Genomic DNA, 19,978 nt, shown 5'->3' with positions numbered 1-19,978 from the left:
AAAAAAGGCTTGGTATTGGCACCAAAATAGACAAGTAGGTCAATGGTACAGAATAGAAGACACAGAGACAAACCCACATAATTACAGTTGTCGCATACTAGACAAAGGCACCAAAAGCATATATTGGAGAAAAGATAGCCTCTTCAACAAATGGTGCTGGGAAAACTGGAAATCCTTCTGTAGCAAAATGAAATTAAACCCTTTCTCTCACCCTGCATGAAACTCAACTCAAAGTTGATCAGTGACTTAGACACTAGAACAGAGACCCTGTGCCTAACAGAAGAAAACAGTAGGCCCATATCCCTATCATGTTGGCTTAGGCACGGAATTCCTTAACAAGACTCCTGAAGCACAAGAAGTAAAATCAAGAATCAACAAACGGGATGGAATTAAATTAAAAAGCTGCTTCTCAGCAAAATTTAAAAAATCAATAATGTAAGAGAGAGCATACAGAATGGAGAAAATCTTTATCACATGTACCTCAGATAAAGCATTAATCTCCAAGATATATAAAGAACTTAAAAAACTTAACACCAAAAACACAAATAACCCAATCAATAAATGGACAAAGGAACTGAACAGACACTTCACAGACAGACGAAGAAATACAATTGATCAAAAAATACAGGAAAAAAAAAATACATGAAGCCGGGTGCAGTGGTGCGTACCTATAACCCCCAGCTACTTGGGAGATTGAGGTAAGAGGATCTCGAGTTCAAACCCAACCTCAGCAACCTAGTGAGGGCCTAAACAACTCAGTAAGACCCTGTCTCTAATAAAATATAAAAACAGGCTGGTGATGTGGCTTGGTGATTAAGCGCTCCTGGGTTCAATCCATGGTATCAAAAAAAAAAAAAAAAAAACTATATGAAAAAATGTTCAGCATCTCTAGCAATTAGAGAAATGTCAATCTAAACTACACTAAGATTTCATCTCACTCCAGTCAGAATGGCAATTATCAAGAATACAAGCCTCTTTAGTTTTTGTTGGATGATCTATCCAGTGGTCAGAGAGATGTATTAAAGTCACCCAGTATTATTGTGTTTTGGTCTATTTGATTCTCAAAATTGAGAAGGGTTTGTTTGATGTATGTAGATGCTACATTGTTTGGGGCATAAATATTTATGATCATTATATTGTTGATGTATGATTCCCTTAAGCAGTATGAAATGTCCTTCTTCATCTCTTTTTAGATTAATTTTGACTTGAAGTACAATTTATCTGAAATGAGACTAGTAATTTCCTCTTGTTTATAAGATCCACATGAATGGTATAAGGTTCTGGAACAGGTCAAAGAATTGGTTATTAAATTTGGTAAATTACTATACCCTTAAATGGAGTGAGGAAGAAATTTTGAGGAAATAGGAGAGGGAAAAGGAAAGAGAGAGAGAGAAGCTGTAAAGGGATGATTTACCCCAAGGTAGAAAGGAGAGATAGACGGATGGTTGTTATTTGAGGTTGTAGCAGACAGTACAAGGGGGTAAGGAAGCAGGTATAAATTAGAACTAGGAAAGCAAAGGTAGGAAAATTGATTCCAAATAATGTTTTAAAACTTTAGATGAAATACATCAAATGGGATGGAGGTACAATGTTGGCTATTGGGTTAACAATTATTGTTCAAGTTAAAAGTTACTTTTATGATCAAAGTTGAAGTCTGAGTTATTAATAGTATATCATGTTGAATCTTGGTTTGGATTTTATTGGGGTTTGGACAATTAGCAGATGTTCATCAGACTTTGGCTGTGGATCTCTCGTGAGTTGTATGGTAACTGGGACAAATTTCCTAGTTACGATGATCCTCCTAACAGCAGCTTCTAATTTGTCAGCTTAGGAACCTGCAGCGGATCAGATGGTGCAGTGTTTCTATTGTATATAGTAGTTCAGGATGCAGGCTCTGGAGTGTCCCTGTGATTGTTATGTGTCACTAATACCTGATTCCCTCTTTTGGATCCTTTTCACAGTAGTAAAGGTCCTGTGTCTGTGAGCACAGGAACTCTGGTTGTGGATTTTCCTTGGGTGATCTGTAGTACAGAAGTACTACACCGCTGCTCTCTGAGGTATGAGAGTGAAGAGTCTCCAGTAGTTCACCTGGACTCTAGTTTCCACTGCCCCAGGTTGTAAATGTCCTATGCTGATTCCCTCTGCTTGCTAAGTCTGATGCAAAGTCCCACAAGTATCCACTGTCATTTCATTTGCCAGGTGCGCTCACAATTCAGGCTGTGTACCTATTAAGGCTGGTATCAGCCCCTTTCTGCTGCATAGCCTCAGGCAATTTCCTGCTGGGTTTATATGCCACTGGATATTCAGGCAATGTTCCTCTGGTCCAGCCCTGTGATTTGGATTTCAGGAACTGTCCCTAGTCTTCCTACAGTGCCTCCCTCAGTGTCAACGGTCAGCACCTGATGAATCTGCTTTCCTTTCTTTGGGGTCAAAGATGCTTTATTAATGCCTCAGGTTGAGCAAGCAAGCCCACGCAGGGCAGCACTTTTCACCCTTGCCTGGACCACGGAGGCTGAACACGGCTGGATGCACACTTCCAGGACAGGTCCCCTCAAACCCACACTGCTCCCTTTGTTCACGGGGAGGGAGAGGAGAAGGGGAATTTTAGTGATTTAGGGCTTAGTAGTGGTCCTTCTAGAAGTTCTTTCTGGCTGTATTCTTAAGAAGTCCCACTGCAGGGAACTTCCCTCTGGTTTAATTTGCAGCTGTTCAGGTGAGGGAAGACCCCGGGCTGATTCAAGAGGGTGAACTCTCCAATGGCGGACTCCAAAAGATGGCGGCGGACCCAGCTCAGCTTTCTTCTCACTGTTCTGTTTTGAGCTGTTTGCACTGCTCTGAGGAGCCTTCTATGACCCTTGTGAATTAAGTTTCATCTGTCTTTCTAGCCATTTTCAAGTGGGTGAGCTTAAGAGAATGCCCACACAGCCCGTTGCGCCCATTCTTGCCCACCATTTCAGGTCTGTGACGTCTACTCTGACATCCTGTCTTCCAGTCTCTCCAGGGCTCAGACTACGTAATATCAAGAACATTTATTTTGTCACCCACCTCTCCATGCTGCTTTCCCTCTGCTGCTTCCTTTCTGTGTTGTGAGGAGATGGGTTCTGCTGCCTAGCTGGCTTCTGCCATCTTCCTTAATGGAGGGGCAAATTTCATATGTGACAAACACCAAAAAAAGAACAGAATTACAATTGTCACTCTCGAATAAAATATAGGTAAATAAAATCTATTGCTTAAACTTTTGTCTGTGTATTAGTTATAGCTGTCATGTCGGATCCAATTTTAAACTATCTTTAATGAGCCAGTTGAAATAACAAGAAAGTGCAATAACAACCATTTACACTGCACCTGGTGATCCTCATGCAACTCTGATGTAAAATTACAGACTTCTTACAGATAGATTGTTGAGAACTAAAGACAGTGATCTCAAACCTTAAAATTCTCTTTGGTCCTCAAACTACCTTCACATAACTATGTGAAGGTCACCAAAAGGCATAAATGAGAAAAATGCAAAAAAAAAGTATCTAATACTTCAAATCATATGTTTAATATTTAATAGTAGGAAACTATAATTCTGGCCTTATACTTCCCACATTGATCACCCAGATAATAATACAGTGAAAACAGAAGTAAAATACATCTTCTTAATTTATATTGGTTAACATTTAGAGCATATGGATACCACAGAAATACATTATAATAGTCACAGGAGATGGTGAAGAATTCCAAATAATTAATTCATGTCCCTAAACTATGGATGCAGAATTTTAAAGGTTTACATTTATAGTGTATAAGGAAAATGTAACCTGGGATTACACAAGAGTGGGCTTTTATGTGACTACAAATTCAGAAAATAAAATTATGAAAAATTAATGAAGGTAAAGTAAGCTTAAATTTGATATTTCTCCTCACAAGGCAAAATAAAAGAATCCTCAGTATCCATGGAGGATTGGTTCTAGGACCCCACAGGGATCCCAAACTTGGCAAATGCTCAAGTCTCTTATATAAAATGGCAAAGTATTTGCATATAACCTATGCACATTCTCCCGTATATTTTAAATAATCACTAGACTACATACCTAATTAAATGTAAATGCTACATAAATAGTTGTACTATATTGCTTAGGGAATAATGACAAGAAAGAAACAATCTGAGGGAAAAAAAGAAAGAGAAAAAGTAAGCAAGTGTCCAGTACTAAAGCATATTTTTTTTCAAACTTTAAAAGATGTTTTAAATTCACTTTTTAAATTTGTACATTACAATTTTAAAGATTTATAAGGTATAGGGCAGCGAATATAGCTCCAAAGTAGAGTGCTTGCCTAGCATGTACAAGGCCTGGGTTCAATCCCGAGCAGCACACACACACAAAAGTTCAGATTAGTAGAGTACAATGTGCTGTATTGATACATGTATACAATGTGCAATTATCAAGTCAGTAATTAGAATTAGAGTGCAGATGTCTTTTCAACAGACTGATTTTGCTTTATACATCCAGTAGTAAGACTGTTGGATCATAAGGTAGTTCTATTTTTAATTTCTAGACACCTCCTTAATATTTACCATAATGACTGTACATGAATGTTCTCACCAAAAGTGTGTAAGGGCTCCCCTTTCTCCACCTCTTCAGTGGCATTTTTCTTTTGTCTTTTTGATAATAGCTATTGTAACTAGAATAGCATAATATCTCACTGTGGTCTTGATTTGCATTTTCCTGATGATTCGCAAGGTAGAAACATTAGAACCTTTTTCATATACCTGAAAAAGAGAGCTTTTTCCAAATACCATTTGCATTTCTTGCTTCAAAAAAATGTCTGTTTGGATCTATTGCTCATTTTTAAATTAGATTATTCGGTTTGCTATTGAGTTTTTTGACTTCCATGTGTAATTTTGTTATTAACTCCTTGTCAGATGAGTATGCAAATACAATTTCTCATTCTATATGATATCTTTGCTCTGTTGGTTATTTCCTTTGTGGTATACAAGAGTTTAAGTTTCACATAATGCCATTTGTCTCTTTTTCTGCACATTGTCGATCTGTGGTTGGTTGAGTCCAAAGATGCTGATACAGATGGCTGACTGTATTCAACTGTTGCTATTATAACCCTAGAGAAAGAAGTTTATAAATTGAAAGTACAATCGGCATTAGTAAACTCCCATGGGATAAACAGTACTCTTCTCAAAGACTGGCACCTAAACTCTCACAAAGGCAGAATAAGTTGAGTCACATCAGTAAAGTAGATTGTTTTGTCTTCTTGCAGAGAATCCTTACCCTGAGGAAGAAAGGATGAATGAGAGAATCTTGGTTCTGATAAGAGAATTCAGGTTCTGATTTATTAATAAAAACTCATAAAACATGGGTACCCAGAGCATACTCCTTTCAAACCTCTTCAACTGAGAGAAAGCATAACTTCTCATGGTTTCTTGCTGATTACCTTGTTACATATACATCAAGGACTTCAGAAAGAAAGCCTGTCGTCTCCCAGGCAAGCTCACCTCTTGAGATCCAGTCTGCCCTGTGTGTGGGGATAGATTGCACATGTGCTTCCCCTGCCTTCTTAACTCTGCCGTTCTCCACTATGCCAGCTGATGACTATCCTGGTAAGCATGCTGGCATCTCACATGCAGGATTGGCTGAACCTGCCTAAATAGCTCCTAATCTGGCTCCACAAAGAACTGTTCTAAGTTGAACGAGCTGTCATTTTCATTTATTTATTTTTTTAATTTTTTTAATCTATTGTACTCAAATAGGGTACAACTTTTCATTTCTCTGATTGTACACAATGTAGAGTCACACTGTTTGTGTAATCATACATGTACATAATGACATTTGTCTCTTCCGTTATCTTTCCTTCCCCCTAACCCCTCCCCACCACTCAATTCCCTCTACACAATCCAACGTTCTTCCTTTCTTCCATTACTCCCCGCCCCCCATTATGTATCATCATCCACTTATCAGAGAAAACATTTGACTTTTGGTTTTTTGGGGATTGGCTTATTTTGCTTGACATGATATTCTCCAGCTCCATCCATTTGCTGGCAAATGTAATTAATGTCATTCTTCTTTATGGCTGAGTAATATTCCATTATGTATATATACCACAGTTTCTTTATCCATTCATCTATTGAAGGGCATCTAGGTTGGTTCCACAATCTAGCTATTGTGAATTGAGCTGCTATAAACATTGATGTGACTGTGTTACTATAATATGTTTATTTTAAGTCCTTCAGGTATAAACCGAGGAGTGAAATAACTGGGTCAAATGGTGGGTCCATTCCAAGTTTTCTAAGGAATCTCCATACAGCTTTCCAGCCAGGCATGGTGGTACTCACCTATAATCCCAGTTACGTGGGAGACTGAGGCCGGAGGATCAAAAATTCAAGGCTAGCCTTGAAAACTGAGCAAGACCCTGTCTCAAAATAAAAAATAAAAAGGACTGGGCATATAGCTCAGTGGTATAATGCCACTGGGTTCAATCACTAGTACCCAAAAAGTAATAATATAATTAAATGGCTAGAGCTATATTTTTAAGCATTTAATGAAGTTGCAACTGCTCAACTTCTTTTCCTAACCAATTGCAAAGCAAGGAAGTGAATTCATGAATTCTGAAGACCTTATGTGTGTGTTTGTATGTGTGTGTAAGTCTGTGCATGGTAGGACTTTCAAATATCTAGTATAGTTAATAGAAAATAAAAAATGACTGCTTACGTTTGTGAGAAAATTAGAAATGACATACAAAATAATACTTTTCTTCAAAATTATGATCACCCACCGCCCGAAGGCAGTGGGCGATCACAACACGTACACTCTTCTTGATCACAGGAACCAAAAAGAAGGGCTTTATTCCGCAAGTCTCAGATTTATATTGAGAACATCAGCCTATCAGAGAGTAGACTACCAGGAAAGTCAGCCTATCAAGGAACAGTCTCCAGGCAGATACCAGGATCGCCTCATGTACAACAGCCAACCAGAGTTACTTCCTAAAACTTGAATATGAGTGCAGCTATGTCTGGCAAGCTGCCAGGCGCCATCTTAGAGATCAGGCCATGGTGCAGCTCTGGGGCCCTCAGAGCCTGCCCCTGACACAAAATATTTTGTTCATTGAAAACTCATCTCATTAAGTTAGATTTCAATTCTAATGGCTTCCCCGGCTCTTTCCTGAACGCCTATAACAATTTGACAATATTAAACTTTCACCAGTCTAGGACTGCTTAGGAGAGATGACAAGATTTTATTTCTTACCTCTTGTTCAGTTTTATGATGGGTAACTTTTTTTTAATTACTTCAAATCATTTCATGGAACTTGTATTTCATTTGGAAGGAAAATAAGTGTTTCTTGACAGTGCTTTAGAAATTGGGATAAACCTGCCAGTAGCCTTGATGCCAGGCCATTGAGCAAGGAATAAAATGATAAAAGAGGAAGAAACACCATATCTGGGATTAGGTAAGTCCCGGTCCTATCCATCAGATTCTACTAAATTTTGCTATTTTATTTATTAGGTAGCTTGTACAAAAATAAGAATTTGTCTCTTTCATTCTAAATCTAATTTAGAAATTACATAATCTTGATCTGTTGCTATTTTCCTTAATTAATAGGCAGAAGAGATATCCTGTGCTATTGCTACTAGAAACCATTCAAGACATAGAACTGGCCCTGCTAATGGTCCTATTATTTTCACTCAACAGGAAATCTGGAAATTTTAGAAACTGCATTTTACCTGATAGTTGGTGATTTTGTTTCTTTACCCAGAAGGATAAATTTCTGTCCTCAATTTTCTCTTGCATTTGGCTCAAGAGTCCTGAATTACAGTAATTCTAATTACTAATAAATAAATCATCTAAGCCATATCATTTTAATTTTTGGGTCTCAGGTTTCCCACATAAAATGAAGATTAAGCTAGATAACTTTTAAGATTGTTTCTAACTCTAAATTCTATTATTCCAGGTATTCTAAACTAGTGCTAAATACTTAAGCAACAAATTGTGGTAGTCCTGACAAGTTATCCAAAATGAGCTCTTAGTAGGACATCTAACAACAAGGTCATTACCATGTACACCTGAGGCCCTCATTCCTTGATAACAGTGGAAAGAGAAAAAGCATTTCAGAAATCCTGAAAGGTGGAGTCTTAACCAAAATTCCTCTTTCCATACTACCCCCCCATTTTGCAATGACCTTTAATGCAACATTAATACTTTTTCAGTGTTAATGCTAACACTACATCTTGATCAAAAAAAAAAAAAATGTAAACTAATATCTCCCTAAGGAGCCCTGTGGTGACTGTCTTTACTCCACTAAGAATATTCCTCTCCAAGGAAAACTGTGCACTAGTCACTCTTAACCTTGATACAGTGTAAAAACAAACTCAAATTCATTTGTGAAATGCACTCATCCAGTTACTTTAATGTTTTGCTCTTAGATTCTGTTGAAGGTTAAATAAACCAAAGGCCATATGAAACCTATTACTGAATATTCTTTAAAACCTTTTAAAGAGATTGTCTTTATGTTGTTCAGGGCCCTCTGCAAAAGTATTCATGGAGATTCAGCATAAATAGGGATATATCACTCTTAAAAATTTAGGATACAGCTCATTTCTCTTAAAAATGTATACATTAAGTTTTTGTCACTTAATTAAAATTTATATCCTATAATGTTTCCTCATAGTCTTTGTAACCCAAGAGCTCAGACCCAAGTTTAACTCTCAAAATTGGTACTCTTAGATTAGGGGTATTAAACAGTTCTTTGTATAGACATTCAGAATTATGATACATGAAGATTAAGAACGAAGAGTTCAGGGTCCACATCAAGACATTCTGATTAAGCAGATCTGGGTTAATGCCTCAAATTTGCCTATTTAACAAATATCAAAAATAACTCATACGAATGGCCCATTGACCTTGTGTTGAAAAATACCAGCTTACATACTTTAAAGTATTGCCTCTAAAGTATTTGACATTTCAAAGGCATCTATTTTTATAGCAAACATTATATAATTATTTTACTACAGATCATCTTAATTATTTTTGGCATTAAGCAGAATAAAAATAATTAGTTATCTCTCTGCATAAATGTAAACACATATAGTATAGCTGATGATTAATTTGATACCAATAAGAAAACCAACCTTTGTATCTCCAAGACAAGAGAGGACATAAAATTGCAAAGATAAAAGAAAAAAAAATGAATTTCATTGCATTTACATTAAGGATTTCTATTGTGTGAAAGATATCACAAAATTATTAATAGTCTACACAATGGAAGAATATATTTGCAATTTCTAAAAAACATCAAAGAATCACACAAGGGTATGCTATACTAGAATCTGTTCAGAACTTATTCAAATCAATAGGAAATTAGTGATTATAGTGGAGTAATGGGCAAAGAATATGAATAGGTAATTTAAAGAAAGATATCAAAATGTCAGCAAGCATTTAATGCTCAAGTTTATTGGTCATAAGATAAATCAAATTAAAACAAAACTAAGAGATTTAATTTTAAAAAACCTGGCAAATATTAGGAAACTGGACACTGCCAAGGACTGGCAGGGATAGGTGACATAAGAATGCAGCTTCTTTGAGGGCAACATGGCTGTCAAAGAGGCTTGCCAAACCTTCTCTTGCCCATGACATTTTCCAGGTAGATATAATACACCCACCCATTGTATTCATCAAACTACCAGAAGTCCATATTAAGAATTTGCTCTCTTAAATTACAACTTGAAGGTAGGTAAAAGCATGTCAACCCTTTGTGGAAGGATGTGAGTCACTGAATACCAAGAGCCCTCTTTGAAAATCAGCCTTCAAAATGCAGCCCTTGACCCTTTTGTATGCTTAAAACCAGTGAAGAGTAATGAGTCTCATAGCCATCTTCACATACCCCCCAACATCTCCCTTGAAAATCCCGCATCTCATACTTGTTCAGAATGTGGCATTCTGCTGTTGACTCAGCAGTCAGCCAAATTCTCCATTCTGTTGATGTTGCAAATGTTGCAAGTCCATTTGCTGTTGCTATAACAAAAACCTGAGACCTGGTAACTTATAAAGAACAGAAGTTTATTTGGCTTACAGTTCTAGAGACTGGGAAGTCCAAAAGCACAGTGTCGACATCATTCTGGTATTTGACGAGGGCCTTCTTGCTGCATCATAACATGGTGGAGGGCATCAGAGAGAGCAAACATGCTAGCTTTTTTTTTTTTTTTTAAGGTGTTAAGTGAATTTTTATTGGGAAGAGAAGTTGTTGACTTAAACAGCAGCAAATGAAGAGTGAATCAGTAAGCTCCCTAGTTTCACAGTTGGACACAGCTCCATAATATATGATACAGGAGGCATTTCAATTTGTTACCCTTAACCTAGAAACACCAAGTGCTTTTCCATTTCCAAATTCCTACTAAAAGGGAGTGCATTCAGAGCATGGAAAAGTTGTTTACTGAAAGGAAAACCCAAAATAGGGTAAGGGAGGGAAAATGTAGACATTAGAAGTTATGTAGAAACTCCGTAAACTGTAATTAAGTCACTGCAAGTACAGTCACTTGTAGAACTGGTTCAGGTTACTTAAATACCAGATACATTTTTAGTCCTCTACCTAACTGTTTGGAAGTTACCTACATTTATATGAAATGAAACTAGTACTACTTTTCCACAGCAGTAAGTGTACACTAGAAAGGACAAGACAAACACAAATCCAGGGATGAAGTTTTCCCAAAGTGTGCAAAGAAGAGAAGCTGTGATTCCATACACACAAACAGGCTCCTTTGCTGTAGGAAATCCAAGTGCAATGAGAAATGCAAAGGTGTAAAAAGATTTCTCTCCAAGGAAAGAAGGATGACACCTTTGCGTTTATTTTGCAGCCCCTTCTGCAGCAACGCATTCTTCTCCACACTGTTTGATGTCCACATGTTAAATAGTCTCCAAGCACTTGCAAGATGAGGGTGCTATCTTTCTATGAGTCTTCATTCAGTATATCAAGATCATGGCCAGTATGATCCTTGTTCTGCAAGGAACAAATCAGAAACCATTTTAGTTGGTGTGCAAGCAGGTTCTGCGTTATTATGGATCTCACAGTACAATCAGACAAGAGCCAACCCAGGTAGACTGGGTACGTGGGTTTCTTGCTTATGTCAAATGCCTCTTTTTAAGCTCCTTGAGAATTATCTATACTTTGTTTGTGATCACCAAGTGCAACCTCAGCAAGGTTCTGGAAGTAATCTCCCTCCATTTTCAGATAGATTCTACTCTCTGAATTAGCTGCAATGGTCATTAAATACTTATCTGTCAATTTCAGAACAATGGTGTTGATGGATCTCAGCTCTGACTCCATGGCCTCCTGATGATTCTTAATCAGCTGCAGCTTCTTGTTGGAGGTGTCCTTTCCTCTAAGCAGACCTCTAATCTTCAACCACATTCTTAAAAAATTGAAGAGTGGGTTGAGCTCCTGGCTGGATAGCTCAGCATCCTCCTGGGTCACAGTCTTCAAGCAGGTGGCCATGTTGTCCTAGCACTTGGCCTGCTCAGCCAATGTGGCCCTCTGGATCAGCTCCCTCTGGTCCATGGAGCACAGATGGCATACAGGTACCCAGCCAAGGACAAGGAAAGCCAGGGCAAGCACCAACCAGAATCAGGGTTCTCTTCCTGAAGAGCTTCAAATCTTGGCAGGGACCAGGCAAATCACCTCACTATTCCCATCATGGGGTCTGAATTTATCCAATACTAATTTCCCTGATGACCTTCTCTAATGCTTCCTTATAACATTGATATATGATTTGGGGGATTAAGTTTCCAACATGTGAAATTTCAGAAACACATTCAAAGAATTACATGGGTCCAAGTGTAAAGAAGCCAAAACCAAGTAAAAAAATCTTTGTGTTGATTTCTGTCTTGGAAGAAAATTAATAGATTCATGCTCCCAGAATCAAGTTAACATTTACATTACAGCAGATACCTGAATCTCTTTAGTGTCCCTTATATGTCTGAAAGTAAAAGACTCTAGAATCTGGCTACCTAAAGCCTATGGAAAGGGACCATTGAACCTCAAGAGAAAGATAATGCACGTGATAATTTTAAAAAATCATTATAGTTATGTTTCTGAAAGTATGATTTAAAAATAATTATGTATAAGTTTTTAACTGATTTTAAATAAAACTTATGAATAAGGCATAATAATTTACACTTATGGATTTACCCTTCAAAAAATTGAAGAAAAGTGTTATAATTCAGACTTTTATGTAATACAGAACATCTTTCTCCAAAGAAATTATTTTAACTTTCAGAAAGTGGGTCAATTTCTGTCTTACTAGTATATTACTTGAGGCTTGTAGAGAAGTAACTCAAAATGTGGGAAAAACCACCGCCTCAGAATCACCTGTTATATTTAAAATATGCAAATCCCTAAGGCCCCTCTCAAACCTGTGAAAGCAGAATCTCCAAGGATGGGGTTCTGGGATTTTGCATTTTAAAAACTCCTCTGTATTCTTAAGCAATAACCTCAAAAGCTAATAAACTTGAGGGTTCAAATTAAAATGTGAAAACCTCTGTTTTGTAAATATAAACTGAATAGAATCTCCTCTAAATTTATAAACATCACTTCCTGCAAAAAATCAACTTAGCTTAATGACTAGAACTGTGGACTAAAACTCAACAAATGTTTTATTCCCTGTGCCACCATTCCCCCTTATGAATGATATCAGTAAATTATTTAAATTCACTGTGATAAATAGGATATACGGTAATTCCTTTTTCCTGCCTCAGAGGCATAGAGTGAGGTTAATTAAATAACAGCTGCAAAATACTTTGGGCTCCTTAGAGAAAGACATTATATAAGACATTGTATTATATATGCAGCATTTTTTTCTCTGCTGTGAAAATAGGACTAATTGTTCTTGAGAACTCAGCCCATGGCAGAGAAAACAACCACGACATGGCTTTCACAAGCATTAAATTCACAAGGGTAAGATTTTGTCACAGACGGTATCAGACCCAGTGAATGTTACGCTTCTGTTCTTTGCACAAAGACCACTGCCATCTTGTGGAAGACAGTCGCTGTCCTTATCTTGGGCTTATATTTCATTTGTGTGAAATGGTGACAAGATAATTTGGGTTTTCTGCTCTCGAATCAAAGATTTGTGGCTTATAGACTCTTGGTCGTCCACAGGCGTGTTATCTGTGGTGTATGAAGGCTGAGGAAAACCAGGCTGAAGGTCAGGTAGTGCTAATGGGAGGAAGAGTTCCACAAACAATATGTCTCCCTGGCCCCAAAGTAAACAAGCCCTCAAATAGGGCCTGCCACAAAACTCTGCTTTTTTTTTTTTAATCTTTTAATTTTTTACAGACTGCATTTTGATTCATTGTACACAAATGAATCAAATCATTTCATTTCTATGGTTGTACATGATGTAGCTTCATACCATTTGAGTAATCATATTTGTACACAGGATAATGAAGTCTATCTCAAAACTCTGCTTTTGTGCTCCATTATATTCTGAAATTAGGGCCAGAAAAGATGGGAAAAAATCATCACTGGAGATCATTAAATCCAATGTTGATTGCTCTGGGAAAAATATGTCAGTCTGTAAATGTTGTTTGTATTCATTTGTCAAGAGAAGAAGAGGGATTGCTTACAGAAAATAAATAAAATAAGACCATCAAACAGTCCTCAAGTCTACCAAACTTTGATAAATAATTGTCATATTTTGACACACATGATGAATTTTTAAATCAATCCTATAAAAATAGGTTTTCATAGAAGGACAGTTCCTTTCTAGCCTTTCTCATATTTTTTAAAGGCTTAAAATTGATAACAAACTATAATTAGAGAAAATGTGGCAAATGTCTTCCATTTATTCCAGAAAAAAAATTAGTCTTAAAAAGTAATATTATCCAAAAGAACATAGTTTTCCTGTCACAAGAACTGCCTTTTACTTCCATAAAACATGAATTCCTTGAAAAAGACATTTTGCTATTATGCATTTTTTAAACATTTGTAGCTAAGTCAATCTTGGGCAAAAAAGTAGATAGGTGAAACTTATTTTGATATCATCCTCTCTCTACTTCTATATTTTTACTTGACCCTTATTTCTTCCCTCAACTAAGCTTTCTCACTTCTGTCCTACAGCACTAGTTTCTCCAGTCACCAGAATACTGAAATCTATGTCAACTTACTCTAAAATGTTAGAGATGGAATAAGTCATACAACAGAAGCAGATCTATGAAGAATCAAGTCACTGCTTGATCCAAAAGGTGAGAATACTAAAAGGTAGATTCTGTGAAACTGAGCAGAGGAGAGAGTTTGGAAAGTGAATTTTATTTTAGAACTGAAGATCTGATTATATAGGTAGACATCTATTCAGCTTATTCCTTTTCAAAAGTCAAAAAAATATTTGGAAAAGAGTAAGATACTACGTTCTTCAAATAAAATGGTGACTTCTTACCCTGGTTTCTAATCTTAGCACAGTGTTGTATCCAAAGGAAGTAAAAATCATATGACCCAAACCATAAAAGAATAACATAAAGTTTACCAAAACATTTTAAAGAAGCAGCAAAAAGAAGAACCAGGAATACAACAAATATTACAGAGATGTTTTCTATAATCTCTTTTGGATGGATATCTTAAGTACCATGAATTAAAGCAATTGATCCCCTAAATTTTCCATCTTTGTGTTTCCAAAAGTATCCTCATCCCAGAGTCTTCTGTTCCAATACTGACCTCCAAGAGAACAATTTTCTTATGGAAGCAGAATTCTTCATATTGTATTTCTATCCAGTATCCTGGTCAGTATATCAGAAGTCCAGGAATCTGGCAATGGTAACAAAGAATTCCCCTTAGAGAATGAAGAGAGGGTCAAAGGCTATCAGCATGTACCCTTTAATAATTTTGCACCTCTAGAATCAGAGCAATACCACATTACCAAAAAGATGAAGAGTTCCTGTTTGAGAACCATTTTTTTTCCAAATCTGTGCTGGTTCCTATTCAGTCCTTTTAAGGGTAGCAAGTATGCAAATAACCAATGCACTGGGGGACACTTTCAGGTCTGAACACATAATCTTAAGGAACATGCTTGTCCTTCTGCCTGGAACCACATTTCCCATGTTGTTGGCCTGAAAAATTTCAATGCATGCTTGAAGAATCATCTCTTAACTCACACAGAAATGGGTTCTCTGGCAGGGATTGTTATACCTTCTCCCCAGTCCATTATTTGCAAAAAAATAATAAAACTTCTCATTTTTATCTGAAAGCATGGTCTCTCATCAGAAAGATTCTATTTCTATTTTTCACTTATCTTTCACTTGGGTATAGCCGTAAAGCAATTTCTGTCCAATGGCAGGCTTACAGGACATGTTCTTCTGAGCTGTGCTCTTAAGAGAATTCTCAGTGCCTTCAACTTTCTCCTTTTCCTCTTCCTGCTGGATAGAGTGAGGATGGGGGTCAGAACCATCTAGGACCATGTGGATGAAGTAACAACCGGTGATGGCAGATAGAAGGAATCTAGTGCCTTCTGTCTACTGTGAAATCACCACACCCGCCCTGTAATTTTTCATCAGAATGTTAGGTATTAGAAAACTGATTTAATTTATACCACATCGATTTTGGGTTTCAGTAGCACCCTATGCAGGCTTCTCTTGAAATGCTACTCTCTCTGTATTTAATAAATGTGAGATTTCCTATCTATGGACTGTAAATCGGGACAGGCAGACTATCTTATTAATATATTCATTCCAGTGTCAGGTACATTGTACACCTGAAATAAAAATGTGCTCAGTGAATGAATGTATGGATGAATGGATGGTTGTGTGTATGGATGTATGGATGGTTGCATGAATAAATGAAACAGACAACTGATTATGTGACCAATTTGTGTTCTCAGATTCAGATATATTTACCTTAAAATTTACTGGAGTTTCTGGACTTGAGGTTTAGAGGATAATATTTAAACTATAATAGCAAAGTAAGTGTTACAGGAAAGTGGGGATCTGAAGCTCCAAAGCTTGGTTCTAATATTCCAACAAAAGAAAACTTGAAGTTAGACACCAAAACTCAAGCAGGAGAACTTTATTATAAGTGAAAGTGAAGTAAGGCTCAAGCAAAGAGCACTCCCAAGTAGGAGAGTGGGTCACCTCTGAGCAGAGAGCCACAAAGGAAACAAGGCTGCTTCTGAATTTATTGCTCTTTAATATTGACCAGAAGAACTAGGGTCCACCTCCTCCGGTTTTACCAATCAGATGTTCAGCTCCTTCATGTTGTGCAGTGGACCAGTCCTAGTTGGAGTTGGTCTTCTTCAGAACTGTCATGGTGGCCATTCTATTCTGGCTTCAACTACAAGTCAATCTTATGTTAATGTGGGTGCTGAGGTCAATGACCAGGCAGAGTTCATCTTAGTGCACCTATGCTACCAATGAAATTTCTCTTTAGAAATAACGTTGAGAAACCCATGACCATAAATCCTAACTATACAATGTCTTCAATAGACCCTGCCAGGAGTTAACTCCATTGAATTTTCTTTCTTGACATATTTCTTAATTTACTCCCTTTGTTTCCACCTTTGTATTCTCCTGATTAGTGCACCTGTTGTTGTTCTATAAGTTACTTGATTGTTCATTAAAGACAATTTCAAAGAAACCCCGTGACCCTGCTATGTTATTGGTTCACATTTCACTGTTCATTTCTAACTACTACTTAACAAAAGAATAAACTTGAAAAGAAAAAAATGCTATTATGGGTAATAGACAGTGATTTTCTAAAATTATTCACCCATCCTTTACTCAAGCCTGGACCCTTCCTCTATTGCTGTCTTCAAATACTTCTAAGGACTGCTCCTTAACTGTTCCAGGAAGTAGCTCTCATGCTCAAGATAGCTCTGCCTCCGTAGCCTACCTGGTCCAGTTTTCCTGATCTTTCTGACCACTAGTAGTGACATCACCCACTCTAGCTTCACAGTCTGCTGGTCTGTTCTGGTTTTTGAATGTTTTCTCTTCAGCATTTTTCTTGACCTTCAGTTTCCACAGACCTCTGTTTTCTTGCTTTTCAGCAAGTTGGACATTGTTATTTAGCCTACCTGCAGAATTCAGACAAAGAAATTCAGCCAGGAGAAATACCTCTGGGAGTATTTCTTCTACTCCATGTTCCTTCCCAGTTTCCATTCCTCTCTTGGTGTATACATACACACACACACACACACACACACACACACACACACCCCACACCCTCTCTCCATGACCTTTTCTATCCTCCTTTCAAAATCTCTCCCTTCTACAAGTGCTATGGGACAAGGGTCAAGTGGTCATGTTTATTTTGCAAAAGCTGCAGCTGGCATTCAGCTTGTTGCTGTACTTGCAGAAAAGACATTCTCAATATTTGCTCTTCTCTAATTCTTTCACAATCTACTTTATGTGGTTATTCTAATTATTAAGCAAGACCCACAAAGCACAGTCCTGTCTTTCAGAGATTTCATTCTAAGAACAAAAATATATAATCCAAAAGTCCTATAACCATGTACTGCTTTTAAAATTGTTATGGCCTAAGTTTATGTTTCCCTATATTCAATATGATTTGACATTGTGCTCAGCATTTAAAACCAAACACTGGTACTTATTGATTAAAAGTGGATCTGAATAAGTTATTTTACTTTGTTTGAAACACACAATTTACTTTAGATGTGACATATATACAAATTCCCAACTATTTGTGCTTAGGCAGAGTTTATCTTATCTGATGAATTTTCATTTTCACATTAATGCCAGCAGGGTTTAATTATTGTACTAGATTAGCAATGAAAATATCTTACGCCCCTCATATGGAAAAAACCAAAAACATATGTTCTCCTTTTTTCCTCAGCTAAACTACATCTTATCAGAGCCAAATTCTGATAATTGGGTTTTTCCTAAACCTTTCATACAATAATTTGTCAAACTTACAACTTTCTTGTTCTATTGTCTATTAGTTCAGTTGAAAAATAGTACTGTTTACTAGTCTTTATTCAATATAAGTCTCCAAGTTTTCCCTACTGAATTTTAGGCTTCATTCCTTAAAAATTCTTCAAACCTCATTTCAGGTGGACAGTACCAATTCATTTCAAATTGATAGGCTTCAATTCAACAAAAATAAATAGCAGGAGTTTGAAACATTTCTTGAGAAACCATTTACCAAGATCATTTATCAGAAGACTTGAAAAATAAACTGTGTGTTTGACTCCTTTTTATTTTCTTTACAACAAACCCAAGGTAAGTATCTCAGACATGTGCTGTGATAAAGCATCTTCTTAGAGTGGGAGTTATTAAAGTACTTCAGTTTAACAAAAGTGCTTTCATCACGAAACTTTAAGGCAAATCTAGATGATGTGCTTTCTGACATAAAATGTTTAGACATAGGACATAGCTCCAGATATAAATAACCACTTTCCATGTTTTATTATATGAGTTAAAGTATTGTTACTTTCATCCTTTAGAATCCTCATTAAAGCTGATGAATAAATAAAATAGCCTATATAATAACTGTTTCGTAGTATAAGCCATAAGATAAAAACTTGAGCCCTAAGAAACAGAGTTCAATGCTTAAAAATGTAAAAAGTGGTGAACTCGATAGCTGTGAAAGACTATTTTAAAATCCTTGAAATGGGGTTGGAGAGTGTAGCTCTGTGGTAGATCATGTGCTTACATGTGTGAGACCCTGGGTTCAATCCCTAGCAACTCCCTCCCTAAAATGATGAGATGATGATGTACATTTACTAATAACCTATTTTAAACACATGTATTTCAATTTTGAAATTAAATTGTTAAAGTTATTTAAGATGTATTTTTATTAAAAAATTGAAACCAAACCCTAGTGAAGAAAGAGTGAGCAAATGTTTTCCTTTCTAAACTGGGTATTTTTAAGCAACAGGCCTCTCACAGACTGCAAAGGAAGTGGAGACCATGAACTGTACAGAAACACCAAACCAGCTTGACTCATGATGGGATGGTCATATTGAGCAAGGAACTAAAACCAGACAAATGAATAATTGACACATTTATCAAATGCATAAAACAGCAGGTCAGAAAGAATCTAGTCACTAAATTAGGAACCAAGTCTTGAATGCTTCTATCTGCCTCATTTGCTTTTTCATCATGGCTAATTATCATTTTTATTTAGAATTTATAAAGTATTTAAACTTAGTACAATAAATTAGAGATATTTTCTTCATTGATCATCATTCCCCCCTCCGATATGCTGTATACTACACTCATTTTCTATTAAAATTAAAAGCTCAGTAAAATCACAAGGGAATTTCAGTTGCTTTACATATGGCACATTCTGAGTGCAAAAAGGAGAAATCCATTAGGTTATTGTGGTAGTCAGCATTCTATCCCTGTGACAAAGCACCTGAGATGATAACTTATAAAGATGAAGGATTTATTTAGCTCACAGTTTCAGAGATTACAATCCACCAAGGTCTGTTGGCCTTATTGCCTTCAGACCTGTGGCCAAGCAGAACAACGTGGTGGGGAACATATGGGAGAGGAAGCTGCTCACCTCATGGCAGCCAGAGAGCAAAGAAGACAGGAAGAGATGGGTGTTCCAATATCCCCTTCAAGAACAACCTCCCCCAGTGACCTAACTCCCTTCCACTAGGTCCTATCTCCTAAAGGTTCCACCACTTCCCAATAGCACCATAGACTGGGGACCAAGTCATCAACACACATACCTTAGAGGAACAGTCAAAAGCCAAACTGGAGCACTTATTTAATAGTTCACTTATTCATTAACAAATATTTCATATATAATTTATTTAGTTCTAGTGGCAAAAAAATTGTCTTATAGCCTAAGCTAAGTTCTTTGACATAAGACATTATATTTATTTGTATTTTAACTAGAAGCATAGTGATGTGTTTTACTTTAGTTTGATGTCCTTAGCTGCTGTAAAATGTAAAAATGACACTAATATCTAGTAAGATTTCTAGAGTTAATTTTATGTGACTATTTTTTTTTTTTTTATTTTTTAGAGATGAAGCTTTTATTT

At 36.7% G+C, this 19,978-nt stretch overlaps 1 pseudogene; it reads right to left on the bottom strand.

The window, feature by feature from the left end:
* Positions 1-11,541, bottom strand: part of LOC124979490 (14-3-3 protein theta-like) — a 69,818-nt pseudogene extending 58,277 nt beyond the window's left edge.
* Between the last annotated feature and the right edge of the window lie 8,437 nt (positions 11,542-19,978).

The sequence above is a fragment of the Sciurus carolinensis genome, chromosome 3 (assembly GCF_902686445.1).
Source record: "Sciurus carolinensis chromosome 3, mSciCar1.2, whole genome shotgun sequence".
NCBI classification, from domain to species: Eukaryota; Metazoa; Chordata; class Mammalia; order Rodentia; family Sciuridae; genus Sciurus; species Sciurus carolinensis.
Note: the sequence above shows the minus strand (reverse complement) of the source record. Positions and strands in the feature narration are given on the sequence as shown.